Source organism: Papio anubis, chromosome 9 (assembly GCF_008728515.1).
Source record: "Papio anubis isolate 15944 chromosome 9, Panubis1.0, whole genome shotgun sequence".
NCBI lineage: Eukaryota > Metazoa > Chordata > Mammalia > Primates > Cercopithecidae > Papio > Papio anubis.
This window is the reverse complement of record NC_044984.1, coordinates 89,636,454-89,649,489: the sequence shown is the minus strand read 5'-3', so window position 1 is coordinate 89,649,489 and position 13,036 is coordinate 89,636,454. Positions and strand designations below refer to the sequence as shown.

Genomic DNA, 13,036 nt, shown 5'->3' with positions numbered 1-13,036 from the left:
CTGGAGTCAAGCAGTGCTCCTGCCTTTGCCTCCCAAAGTGTTGGGATCACAGGCGTGAGTCACTGCACTGCACCTATTTCTCACTTTTGTATGTGCACTTCCTACCTGTGGAATACCTACTCCATCCCTCTTATTAAAATCGTGCCCATCCTTGATGATACAGCCCCTCAGTCTTTGGCTTCATGAAGCTTCTACAATTACCTAGTCAGAAGTGTTTACTTCCTATTGTGACCACCCAGTTATGTTGTGATATCCTTTCATCTCAGGCTGTCTTAGTGTATAACTATTTATCGGCATGTCTGATGTTCTGTATTTGGTTTTAAGCTCCATGAAGAGTTCTAGTCATCTCTTTGTCCTGGATAAAGCCAAGCAAGAGGCCTAGTAGAATCAGTAGATGTTGATTGGGTCTAAGGAGAATGAATGAAAATAGGCCAAGGGAGCAACCACTGCAGCGGCTTCCTTCTCCCTTCTCTCTCCATAGTCGCATAGGGAGCTTTTCCATTGTATTTCTAATATTTGTGTTTAACAAAAAAGCACATGGACCCTTTTGGAAATCTCTAGATTATTCTTAGTCCGCTAACTTCAGGTCTTTGAAATTCAAGTCTTAAAATGTGACTTTGTAGAAAATACTTGACATATAGTGGGGGGTATTAGTGCGTTCTCACGCTGCTAATAAAAACATACCCAAGATTGGGTAATTTATAAAGGAAAGAGGTTTAATTGATTAACAGTTCAGCATGGCTGGGGAGGCCTCAGGAAACTTACAGTCATGGAGGAAAGGGAAGCAAACACGTGCTTCTTTACATGGGGACAGCAAGGAGAAGGGCAGAACGAAAGATTGAAAAGCCCCTTATAGAACCATCAGATCTTGTGAGAGAACTCACTCACTATCTCGAGAACAGCAGCCTGGGGGAACCGCACCCATGATTCAGTTACCTCCCACTGAGTCCTTCCCATGACACATAGGGATTATGGGGACTGCAATTCAAGATGAAATTTGGATGGGGACACAGCCAAAGCATATCATGGAGGCTCAAAAAAAAAAAAAAAAAAAGCATTGTTGGGTGAATTGAATAAGTCAAATTGTCGAGCAAGTCAGCGTACCAAGTAAAGTAAATTATTTTAAGTTCCTTTAACTGTCAGATATTCTCATAGCATTTTTCTTTACTCGTAGTCAGTCTTTCCTGCCCTTCCTCCTTTTGCATGAAAAAGGCTACTTTCCTCCCTTGCCTAATTTTTCTCACAGCCAGCTGCATTCTGTTTTCATATTTCTGCTTCCTAAATATTAGTACCTAGGCAAAAAGCTCCTTCCTTGACATAAATACTTATTTTTCATTTTTTTTTTTTTCTCTTTGGAGAGAGGGTCCCACTCTGTCTCCCAGGGTAGAGTACAGTGGTACAGTCAAGGCTTACTGCAGCCTGGAACTCCTGGGCTCAAGTGATACCCAACCCCCTTCAGCCTCCCAAGTAGCTGGGACCACAGGTGCATACCACCACATCCAGCTAATTTTTATTTTTTATTTTTTGTAGAGCTAAGATCTCCCTGTATTGCCCAGGCTGGTCTCGAACTCCTGTGCTCAAGTAATCCTCCCATCCCAGCCTCCCAAAGTGCTGGGATTACAGGCATGAGCCACCATTCCTGGTTCTTGGCATAAATATTTCAAATTGTCTGTTTTCAGGATTGCTTTTCTCTGTAGAACCATTTTATTGGTAGTATCCTTTTTTTTTTAAATATGCTTTTCCATATTTGTTTTGTGTGTAATAAGTTTGATTGACTTCTTCACAATATACTATATCCTTGCCTAAGATAAATTTTTTTCTTTTTGAGTCACTTTATTTGTGAATGAGTACAATTTTTTCTTGAAATTGGAGGTTTGGCCATTGGGGTGTGTTTTCTGTTGGCCATCAGGTTTAAACCCTAAGAGCTTGCCATTATCTCTGCCAATCCTGGAACTTATTTTTTATCTGGTATACTTCTTAGGTTGTTAGGGCTCTGCTGCTTGACTGGGTGGAAGCTGGTAAGAAGGGGTTAATGCACGCAGCCAGCCAGTAGCATAAGGAGAGTTCTTTCTGGAGGCCACAGGAAACCAAGGGCGGCTTTGGACAGGTTACAGGCCTTCAAGTAGGGCAGCCTGGTAAAGGCTGGGTGAGCTCTGCTTTTGAATTTCGCTTTCCAAGGAGACTTTTGTTTAGGCCTGGAGCAGGGAGCCTGCAACAGGCTTGAGACTACTAAAATGTGCCGGAGGAATCAAAAGCCCTGAGTCATAGGGTCAGAATCACAGTATTGCCTGGGAGGTTGTTCCTCTTGTAAACAACATTGAATAGAGGAGAAAGGAAATTCAAGCCTTCCTGAGGAGGACACCTTGACACCCTGAGATCAAATAAATGAACAGTGAGGCATACATTTCAGGTCCTGTTTGGTAATCTGGCTGTTGAAAATACAGACCTGTGCCTTAGAATAATTAATTCAAAATCCAGTACATTGACTGGGGTTCTAAAATGATAAGAAACAATGCAAATGAACTCTGCTTAAGATTTTTCTGCTGGGGTCATCATAAGGGTGTCACAGTTTCTCAACCTTCAGGGAAGAAAGTCTGGGTCAGGGCTCTAATTCACTGAATCATGAATTTTATAGAGTCTACACATGTGACTAACCAAATTCTGGTTAGTAAACAGATTTTTGACAAGCTTGGTATAGCCCATAGGGTCGCTTTCTTTAGAATATGGGTGTTTCGTAAGTCCAGTGCTTACCATTTACTTTTTTTTTTTTTTTTTTTGAGACAGAGTCATGCTCTGTTGCCCAGGCTGGAGTACAGTGGCACAATCACTGCTCACTGTAGCCTTGGGGTTAAGTGATCCTCCCATCTCAGCCTCTCAGGTAGCTGGGACCACAGGCATGTGTCACCACGCCCATCTAAGTTTTGTATTTTTTGTAGAGATGGGGTTTCACCTTGTTGCCCAGGCTGGTCTCGAACTCTTGGTCTCAAGAGATCCTCCTGCCTCAGCCTCCCAAAGTGCTGAAATTATAGACGTGAGCCACCATGCCTAGCCAACATTTACAAAACAACATGTTTACAATTTATCAGGAAGTAATTGTAGGCAGTCCCCAATTCCTAATAGGACTGTGTTCTAAAAGTTTATGATAATTTGGAACTCAGAGTGTATTTCCCAAAGAAACAGTTTTGAAATGGTGGTAAAGTCCTCAGTTTAGTCCCCTGGTTATATTAACCATTACTGGCCTATCTTCCCCTCCACTCCTCTCCCTACCCCAGCCCAAGGGAGGTGAATTCTCTCTGTGTGTGGGTGGGTGTGTGCGCGTGCGTGCACGTATGTCCCTGTGATGCAAGCTGGGGCTGAGGTGGTAGCCAGGGTGGGGTTAAGCACCTGGGATCTCAGAGGAGCAAATCTACAAGGCCTGAGGCCCCAGGGTTTGTGGGAAGGATGAGATGACTAAGGAAGAATGAGGAAACTGGGGGCTGGGTGAGCTGTGTGGAAGACCGATAAGGAGTGATAAGGGGGAAGGGTGGGGTAGTGGCTGGGAATTAGTAGGGAGTGGGCTTCTTTACCTCCTTTTCTCCTTCTTCCAATCCCTTCCTTCTTTCCCTCCCCATTCTCCTTTGCTAACTGCATCATTTGGCTAATTTGAGTTTCTGATGCCTGGCAAAGTGAGTAGAAGAAACCGGAGGAGGAGACTGGATGGGGGCGTAAGGAGTGGCACTGGGAAACCCCAGAGGAGAAAGGACGAACACCAAAGCTGAAGATGAAGGAGACTGGAAGGGAAGTTCCCATGGCTGGAGAAACCATAGCTTTAGGTGTTCCACATAGGTCATCATTTAGTCACCGCTCTGGGTTCTCAGAGGCAGTTTTGTTGATAGTGCAACTGGGAGCCACTCTGGATTGTTCTGACATTTTGGGGTTATAATTGAGACATCTTCCTTGAAATGTTTCAGATATAATAAATATAAAACAGCCAGCAGGCAAAGGATCTTTCTATCTTATTGATACTCAGGTGATGGGTACCCATTTACTACTATTTTTATTTAAGAAGTTTGATGTTCAGAGAGAAGTTCCTGAAATTTGAGCCTTTGAGCCTTTGTCTGTAACCCTTATTTTAAAGGGTTATGGACAGATCAACAAAATAATCGTGTCCAAATGTTGGAATTTTCTCCTTGAAATTGAGGCAGATTTCTTGATTCTATAAAGAAAAATTTCCCTGGAAACATTCCAAGTTTTTCCTTTGTTTCAGTTTGTTCTTATTATAAACATTTCAAAGAAAAAGTATGATAATTGGGTTTTCCTAGGCAACCTAGCAAACCCTCGATCTATTTATTTCACAGATACCGACCATATGTCAAGCATTGTACTTTCAAAGGTGAAAAGTGATCCTGCTCCCAAGGAGCTTCTGCCCAGTGAGGTGACAGAAGTTTATAATACACGGTTTTACTAATTCGTTGTCTTTTTCTTAATTGTACCTGAACAGGGTATTAAAGAAAACATCACCTACATGGCAACACTTGAACCGAGTCTTTTTTAAGTGGGCATGATTCAATCTGGTGTTTAGGAGGTTTTTTTTTTAATGTTGGTGAGAACAGTTTTAGCAGTGCTGTTGGAGAAGGAGCCAGATTACAAACTGGGACTGAGAAGAGAGGAAGTGGAATCAGAAATGTGGATTGTTGTCCCTTGAAACTCTTCCCAGAAGTGCCTGTCATTTGACAGGTTTGGATTTATCTTTTGGTCCTCAAGCACCAGAATTCAAAGTAGATTGAACTTCAAAATTATTTCTTTTAAATGAATCAATATACTCTCATCTCTGATGAAAGAAAATACTAGGTTTTTGTTTCTCCCCATTTTAAATTTGAGACTGGTCTTGAAGAGCTGCTGAATGACATTACAAGTCCTGTTACGGGATTTTCATTGTACATCAGGAGACCTAGTCTAGAAGACCTCTCTCTGGTTACATTTACCACCTCGTGGTATTGTTGGATTTCAATATAAGGCTTAGAGTATACTCTAACAGCCTATGAACATTTCCATGTTGTCGTAGCACAGATGAGATTATGCACAGTTAGAGGGTGGGGGTTGGTACTGATAATCAACAGCAGCCCTTTCCTGTAAGTTATTTTCAGAGACAGCTCAGGAAATGTAAAAAATCTGTATGCCTCTTTAACTTTGTGTTTCTTGTTTAGAATCGGAGCCACACAGTTCTGGCAAATCCGTTTGTTTGCATACTTACCCTGCATTTGAAATTGCAGCAGAAGCATTGGGTTTTCTTTCTTGGCAATAAAGCTCTTCTTTTTTCCTTTTAATAAGGAATTAGGGGCCAGGCGTGGTGGCTTATGCCTGTAATCTCAGCACTTCGGGAGGCTGAGGCAGGAGGATTGCTCGAGCCCAGGAGTTCGAGACCAGCCTGGGCAACATGGTGAGACCCTATCTCTATGGAAAAAAAAAAAGAAACAAAAAAAAAATTTTTTAAAGGAATTAGGAATAAGTATTATGAAGAGTATTAATTAATATTAGGAATTAAATTGCAGTGTTTTGTCCAGCTGTATTACTTTGGTCTCATTTCCTGCCAAAGCAGATAAATGATATTTTATCTATATGCTTTTTTTTTTTGGGGAAATGGAGTCTTACTCTGTCACCCAGGCTGGTGTGCAGTGGGGCTATCTTGGCTCATTGCAGCCTCTGCCTCCTGGGTTCAAGAGATTCTCCTGCCTCAGCCTCCTGAGTAGCTGGGATTACAGACACTGCCACTATGCCCAGCTAATTCTTTTGTACTTTGAATAGAGATGGGGTTTCACCATGTTGGCCAGGCTGGTCTTTAACTCCTGACCTCAAGTGATCAGCCCACCTCAGCCTCCCAAAGTGTTGGGATTACAGGTATGAATCACCGCGACCAGCGCATATGTATGCTTTTGTATGGTAGATTGTCACTCTACACTTTTAGAGGCATATTTTTAGTCAGAGATAGAAGAAAAAAATATAGACTACAAAAATGTATGGAAGAAGAGTGTGTGTGTGTGTGTGTGTGTGTGTGTGTGTGTTTCTGTCCTGCTTAGTAAAACAGTTTTTTGAGATAGCTGAAATTTGCACACTTTGGGAGAATAAAAGGTTGCATTATTATTTTTAGAGCTAACTAGTTTTCCATTGCCATATTTTCATCAAGTTCTTGAATAATAAAAATCTAAAAATCTTAAATTTAGCCAAGGATATGATTATTTTTGTTTTTATAAAATTTGAGTTAGTTGGATCAGTGAGACAAATATTGCTTTGTAAAGTGAATTTCTGACCTAGGTCCTAGAGAAAAGTCCCCAGTGTAAATCTTTGGGGGAAGGGCAGAAGTGGTGAGGGTGAAAAGGAGGGCCCACTATGTTCTCCTAAGCATTTGCACTTCTTGTAATGACCTGATATATAAAGGTAATCAGACAGTCATCCTGCAGTCAGTGAATGGATGAAACCTTGCAGTAGGGTGTTTGGAAATCAGAATGCATTTTTGCAGTAGTCATAACTGAGTGCGAGTGACTTTCCCAGCCCACCTGCAAGAACATATTTAGCTTCTAATATATGAAAAATGTGATAGAAAGTAATAGGAAATGAGACTGTGACAGTAATAAAACAGCAGTGAAGTTAAATAAATGGCTTTTGTGACTCTTGCTCATATGATGGTGCCTTCAAGAAGGGAAAGGTTAGTGTGTTGAGGAGGGAAATAGCAAGGGGGAAGGGAACAGGATGAAGAGGTGGAGATGAACTTTTATCTCCCTCATCTTCCAGGTGGTTCAGGGGAATTCCAGATCTGGGCTTGTGTCTTTATGGAAGGCAATGAGTATGTTCATATTTCACAGATTCATTAAGTAATGCCTGTGCTTGTATATTACATTTGATAGCTTTTTATGTTCTTCTAGACATTTTTAAAGAATTCATTATCTATTCCTGGGATTGCATAGATAAATTTGGTCTTCAGGGAAGCCCTTTGGATTAAAAAAAAAAAAAGCAGACCAGACATGTTTATATCAGCCTATTTATTTTAATACTTTCTTGAAACTATGTTAGGTACAAAGAACAGTTCGTGTTATAGCACATTTGGGTGTGGGTAGCTACAAAGAAGTACTGGCCTTTTTTAATGCTGAGTGTCTTAAGTTCAGGAATGGAACTGCCTCGTTTCTTCTGGGTGGTATGGAAAAACTACTTTGGTGGTTTAGACTGCTTCTGGTAATTGTGTTTGTGGATCTCTGGAGAAAAAAGAAAGTGTATTTGTAAGTAGTTTTGACAGCAGGCAGGGATAATCTACCATTGGAGCAATAAAAATAGGAGTGGCCAAGTAGACTATCAGTGGAGTAAACATGATGATTGTATTTCTGGGAAGAACAGCTATCTTCTTTCAGTTTTCGTTCCCAGGTTTCTCAGCCCTTCTTGTTTGCATTTATTATAGGCCCCTCTTTTTGTTCCATATAAGCATGAATTGGAGTAAGGTTGCTATGTTACCCTTTTATATGCAAAGGAATTGAGTTATGGTGTTTAAGTGATTTCATGAAAAATGAACAGTGATGGAAATGCGATAGTTAGTGGTTCTGAGCCCTCATCTTCAAGGGTCTGTTTACCAGACTCTCCCATTTATCAAAGTATTTTGGTTTCTGATGCAGGAAAGGTGAAATAATAAACACTGAACAAAGAAAACCAGTTTCCCCCTAATGTTTCCATAAAAATAAAAAGGAAAACAAACACATTTAGGCTTTTTATGTTTGAAATGGTGTAACTGCTTGTTCTTTTAGCTCCTGTGGATTCAGTCGAAGGCTTCATGTTTTACTTAGATCATTTATTTTTTGAAGTCAGTTTTTCTTGATAACGTTTGTAACAGTTGACATACTTTGGCATATGTTAGTATCGTATGAAACATTAGAAGTTAAAGAGTAGATATGGTTTTTAATAAACTTAGAATAGCCTGTTTTGTCTTGTTTTATATCTGACAAGCAGTTCTGATTTTTTGAATTGTTTGCCAACTGTAATTTTAAGTCCAACAAAGTCGACAAAATGTATAAAGAAGGAATAATTTGTAGCTTATCCCCACCTTCCCTAACTTCGTTTTGGTCTTTTGATGTATCCCACAGTCTCAAGTAGAGAGAGATTTCAATGTAGAAGTGTAGCTTTTTGTAATCCCAGAATTTTGAGAGGCCCAGGCGGGCAGATCTCTTGAAATCAGGAGTTCGAGACTAGCCTGGCCAACGTGGTGAAACCCCGTCTCCATTAAAAATACAAAAATTAGCTGGGTGTTGTGGCACGTGCCTGTAGTCCCAGCTACTCAGGAGGCTGAGGCAGGAGAATTGCTTGAACATGGGAAACGGAGGCTACAGTGAGCTAAGATTGAGCCAGCCTGGGCAACAGAGCAAGACTCCATCTCAACAACAAAAAAAAAGTGGGGGAGCTTTTCCACTACTTAATTTTTCTTTCCATAGCTCCTCTAAAAACATGCAGATAAAGCACAGTCCATCTCTACTGCTCTTCTTACTGGGGAGAAAGGCAGGGATAGATAATTAAATCATTTACAAGTCCAGGTATGATTTGCTTGATAACGAAAGTTTCTGAAATCTTAGTATTTTAGAAGTCTGGGGGTAAGAAAAAAGTAAATAAGGATTTTTTTTTTTTTTTTTAAGTAATCAAGTGGTTTGAAAAAACTTAGAAATTAAAATATGTCTGTTAATGATTTTAAGTTAAATGTAGTCTTAGAATCATTAAAGTTTAGAACTAAAGGAATGATTATAAATCATGCAGTCCACTGTCTTCACTCACTGGTGCAACCAAAGCCCAGAAAGACTTGTTGACTTTGCCCACACCACAGCAATGGGAAATTCCAAAACCAGAGCTCCAGCCTGGAGCTTCTAATGCTGGGGTGGAAGCATTGTAGAGAAAGTGAGCAAAATTTAGAAGATGAAAGTGATCTTAGTTGTTGCACAAAGGTTTAGGTTTACTTGCATCATTGCCCTTTTTTCTCCTTTTATAACAGTATTGTTACTGCTGTCAGGAAGGAGGCCCCACACACAGATGCATATGAACACAGAATTATATGGCTATTTTTAAAATGGTGATTTCAGCAAGGTGAATATTTAAACTAGGCAGAAACTTTCAGCAAACAAATAATCTGATGCTACTAATACATGTTAACAAAACTTTCTTCCCCCAAACTGACTCCCTATCAATCCAGTTTTTTCTCTACCTTACCAAAAGTCTATAAACCAGAGAAGATGAAGGATTAGAAGTGCCGTTCACATAAATAGCATGAATTTTAGGCTTAATAGTAATCGTGGACGGGTGCGGTGGCTCACGTCTGTAACCCCAGCACTTTGGAAGGCCGAGGCGGGTGGATCATGAGGTCAGGAGATCGAGACCATCCTGGCTAACATGGTGAAACCCCGTCTCTAGTAAAAATACAAAAAATTAGATGGGCGTGGTGGTGGGCGCCTGTAGTCCCAGCTACTGGGGAGGCTGAGGCAGGAGAAGGGCGTGAACCCGGGAGGCGGAGCTTGCAGTGAGCCAAGATTGCGCCACTGCACTCCAGCCTGGGTGACAGAGCGAGACTCTGTCTCAAAAAAAAGAAAAAAAAAAAAGTAATGGCTTGAATTTACTCAAGATTTCCGATATGCCAGCATTATGCTAGGAGCTCTTGCACGTATCATTTCGTCCCTTTTATCCTTTAAGATAGATATTATTGTTTTCTTTTACAGATGAGGAGACTAAGCCTTAATGAGGTTAAATAATTTGCTCAAGGGCACAGAGCTAATGTGTAGATAAACTGAAGTATGGAACTAAGTTTTCTGATCCTGAGGCATACTGACATTTAATCAGAACATGTTGATGTTGTGCTTTGCTGTGAGCCATGGTTTCACTATTATTTTATTTTTTATTAGTAATATTGGTAGAGGTCTGTGAATCTTCTACCCAAGGGACCACAATGGACAAAATATTTCTGTCCTTAATTTGTTCACTATTTAGAGGGAAAACACAGAGACACTTGCAGTGATATAAATAGAAATTAATGGGCATTTTTAGAGACCCCAGATTTTTCATGCAAGAAGAGCTTGTTGATTGGAAAGCTTTTATGGTTAGGTAATAGGTGTTTCAAAGGTTGGAAACTGAATTCATTACGTCATATTTGCATTTAGTCCAGTGGGTGGTGGCTGCTATTCAAAGCAAGTTAAATATGGTTCCTGTCATTTACTAGTTACATGTGGATGTTGATTGCATGGAAAGGATTATGCATGTCTCATATTTCCCCACTGATTTACATGAGAGTTGCTTTTTTAAACCTGTTATCCCTGTTCCTCATTTTGTTCTCTCTGTGACGTACATTCTGACATCTAAAGCACTTTTATTTAATAATTGTTATGTATGGGTCCCCAAAGTAAATATTTCGTAAGGCTAAAATACTTTTTATAATAAGATAATACCCTTATTAACTTAAGGAAAAAATAGATTTAAATGAATGGTAGGGGTATATTTCCCCCCAAAGATGCAGGTGATATGTTCCCTCTAATTAGTTGAAGATTTCTTAGAGGAGGAAGGCTTTCTGGAGCCTTTTGGGGTTCTTTTTGTTTGTTTGTTTTTATTTTTTAGAGACAGAGTCTTGCTCTGTTGCCCAGGCTGTAGTGCAGTGGCATGATGTCACTTCAACCTCTACCTTCCAGGTTCGAGCGATTCTTCTGCCTCAGCCTTCTGAGTAGCTGGGATTATAGGTGCGCACCATCACAGCAGGCTAATTTTTATATTTTTAGTAGAGACGGAGTTTTACCACGTTGGCTAGGTTGGTCTCAAACTCCTGACGTCAAGTGATCCACCCACTTCGGCCTCCCAAAGTGCTGGTATTATAGGCATGAGCTGCCGCGCCCAGCCTGAGCATTTTGAATTGTGAGAGGGTATGACCTGGATACTGGATGATGGAGCATGTTCAGTCTGGCTATAAGTTGAGAGAAGTTCTTAGGCAAACCACTGCTAGCATTACTGGAACTACTGACGCAGGTTATAGTCATTGACCCTGTCTTCCCAAAAGGCTTGCTGAATCTGCTTCCAAGGTAAAACGGATTGCGATGCCTCTTTGTGACTTTTTAATTTGTCGTCCGGCTGGGTATGGTAGCTTATGCCTGTAATCCCAGCACTTTGGGAGGCCGAGGCAGGAGGATCACTTGGATTGAGGCAGGAGTTTGAGACCAGCCTAGGCAATATAATGAGACCCTGTCTCTACAAAAAATTTAAAAATTAGCCAGGCATGGTGGCATGTACCTGTAGTCCCAGCTACTTGGGAGGCTGCGGTGGGAAGATCACCCAAGTCTGGGAGGCAGAAGTTGCAGTGAGCCTAGATTGCACCACTGCACTGCAGCCTGGATGACAGAGCAAGAACCTGTTTCAAAAAAAAAAGAAAAAAACTGGATGTTTATTAATACTGTCTATGCTGAACTGAATTTGGTTTTCTTAAGTGAATAAATGCTGTAGTCATAGTATAGAAAGCATGTTTAAATTCATTCTGGCCAGGTGCGGTGGCTCACACCTGTAATCCCAGTGCTTTGGGAGGCTAAGGCGGGCGGATCAAGAGGTCAGGAGTTTGAGGCCAGCCTGGCCAACATAGTGAAACCCCGTCTCTACTAAAAATACAAAAAATTAGCTGAGCATCGTGGTGAGCGCCTGTAATCCCAGCACTTTGGGAGGCCATGGTGGGAGAATCACTTGAGTCCAGGAGTTCAAGACCAGCCTGGGCAACATAGCGAGGCCCTGTTTCTAAATAAATAAATAATAACTTCCTTCTATGCACAACCTGCTGTTACTGTACTAATTATGTAACAGGCTTCTGTAGAGCCAAACTGATTTAAAAAAACTGTACTTGGCTGTTAAAGGTAGATTAAAAAATATATGAAATTACTCAAACTGTTTGTTTTTTTTTTTTTTTTGAGACAGAGTCTTGCTCTGTCACACAGGCTGGAGTGCAGCAGCGTGATCTCAAGCTCACTGCAACCTTCACCTCCCAGGTTCAAGCAATTATCCTGCTTCAGCCTCCCAAGTAGCTGATTACGGATGTGCACCACCGCGCCTGCCTAATTATTGTGTATTTGGTAGAAACGGGGTTTGGCCATGTTGGCCAGGTTGGTCTCGAACTCCTGACCTCAGGTAATCTGCCTGCCTCTGCCTCCCAAAGTGCTGGGATTACCGGCATGAGCCACCATGCCCGGCCCTTTCAAACTGTATTTTATTTAAAATATCCTATAATTCTAACTTTTTAATGAATTGGTGATTTTTTTCCCCTCAAATTAATTTAAATTAAAGTCTGCCCACAAATAGCTACACAGTTGGCCTGGTTGCCAGGACATTTTGTTATCAAAGGGACTATAAGTATTGGCTTTCAGTTTTTAGTCTACAGGTGTAGATACATGTCAATTTCACTGCTTTACATGACTTGTTTCCTGCCTTTCCCTGTGTTTTATGCTAAAACAGAGGACGGACAAGGGATAGTGGTATGATGCTGCTCTGAAGGCTTTTGTTATAGAGCCTGGTGAAGTCCTGTGGCCTCAATCTGCCATTATTCTTTGCCTGAGATTCCTACCTAATGACAGTTGACTGCAGAGGTCTCTTCTTCTCATGTAAACTTAGTGACATTTTACCTGCTAGAGGGGATGTTGTCAGGTGATTTTAGTCCCTTGTAGCTAATCAGGTGCTTCAGAGAGATTTGGATTGTTAGAAATTATTTCTTAGAATTTATATGGCATTTTAAATATAGAATTTATAGCAAAATATAGATTTTACTTTTATAGAAGTCAGTAAACTTCATGTCCCCTCAGGAAAACCAGCAAACAAATAAATTACCTCTGATTATGTCCTTATCTGAGGCTGCTCTCAGCATTTGGAAGTAGAAGTGAAAAAACAGCATAGAAATTAAGGATAGTTCCTACCCACAAATAATTTGCAATCTGGTTTATTACTGTTTTTAATTGAAATGTTTATCGATATAACTGTAGATTCACATGTAGCAAAGAAACAATACAGAGAGAAACTAGTATACTTC

The 13,036-nt window shown here is 40.7% G+C and overlaps 1 protein-coding gene across 5 annotated transcripts in view; it reads left to right on the top strand.

Annotated features, from left to right (window-relative positions):
* Window positions 1-13,036, top strand: part of FGD6 (FYVE, RhoGEF and PH domain containing 6) — a 132,288-nt gene that overhangs the window by 9,502 nt on the left and 109,750 nt on the right. The window lies entirely within an intron of this gene.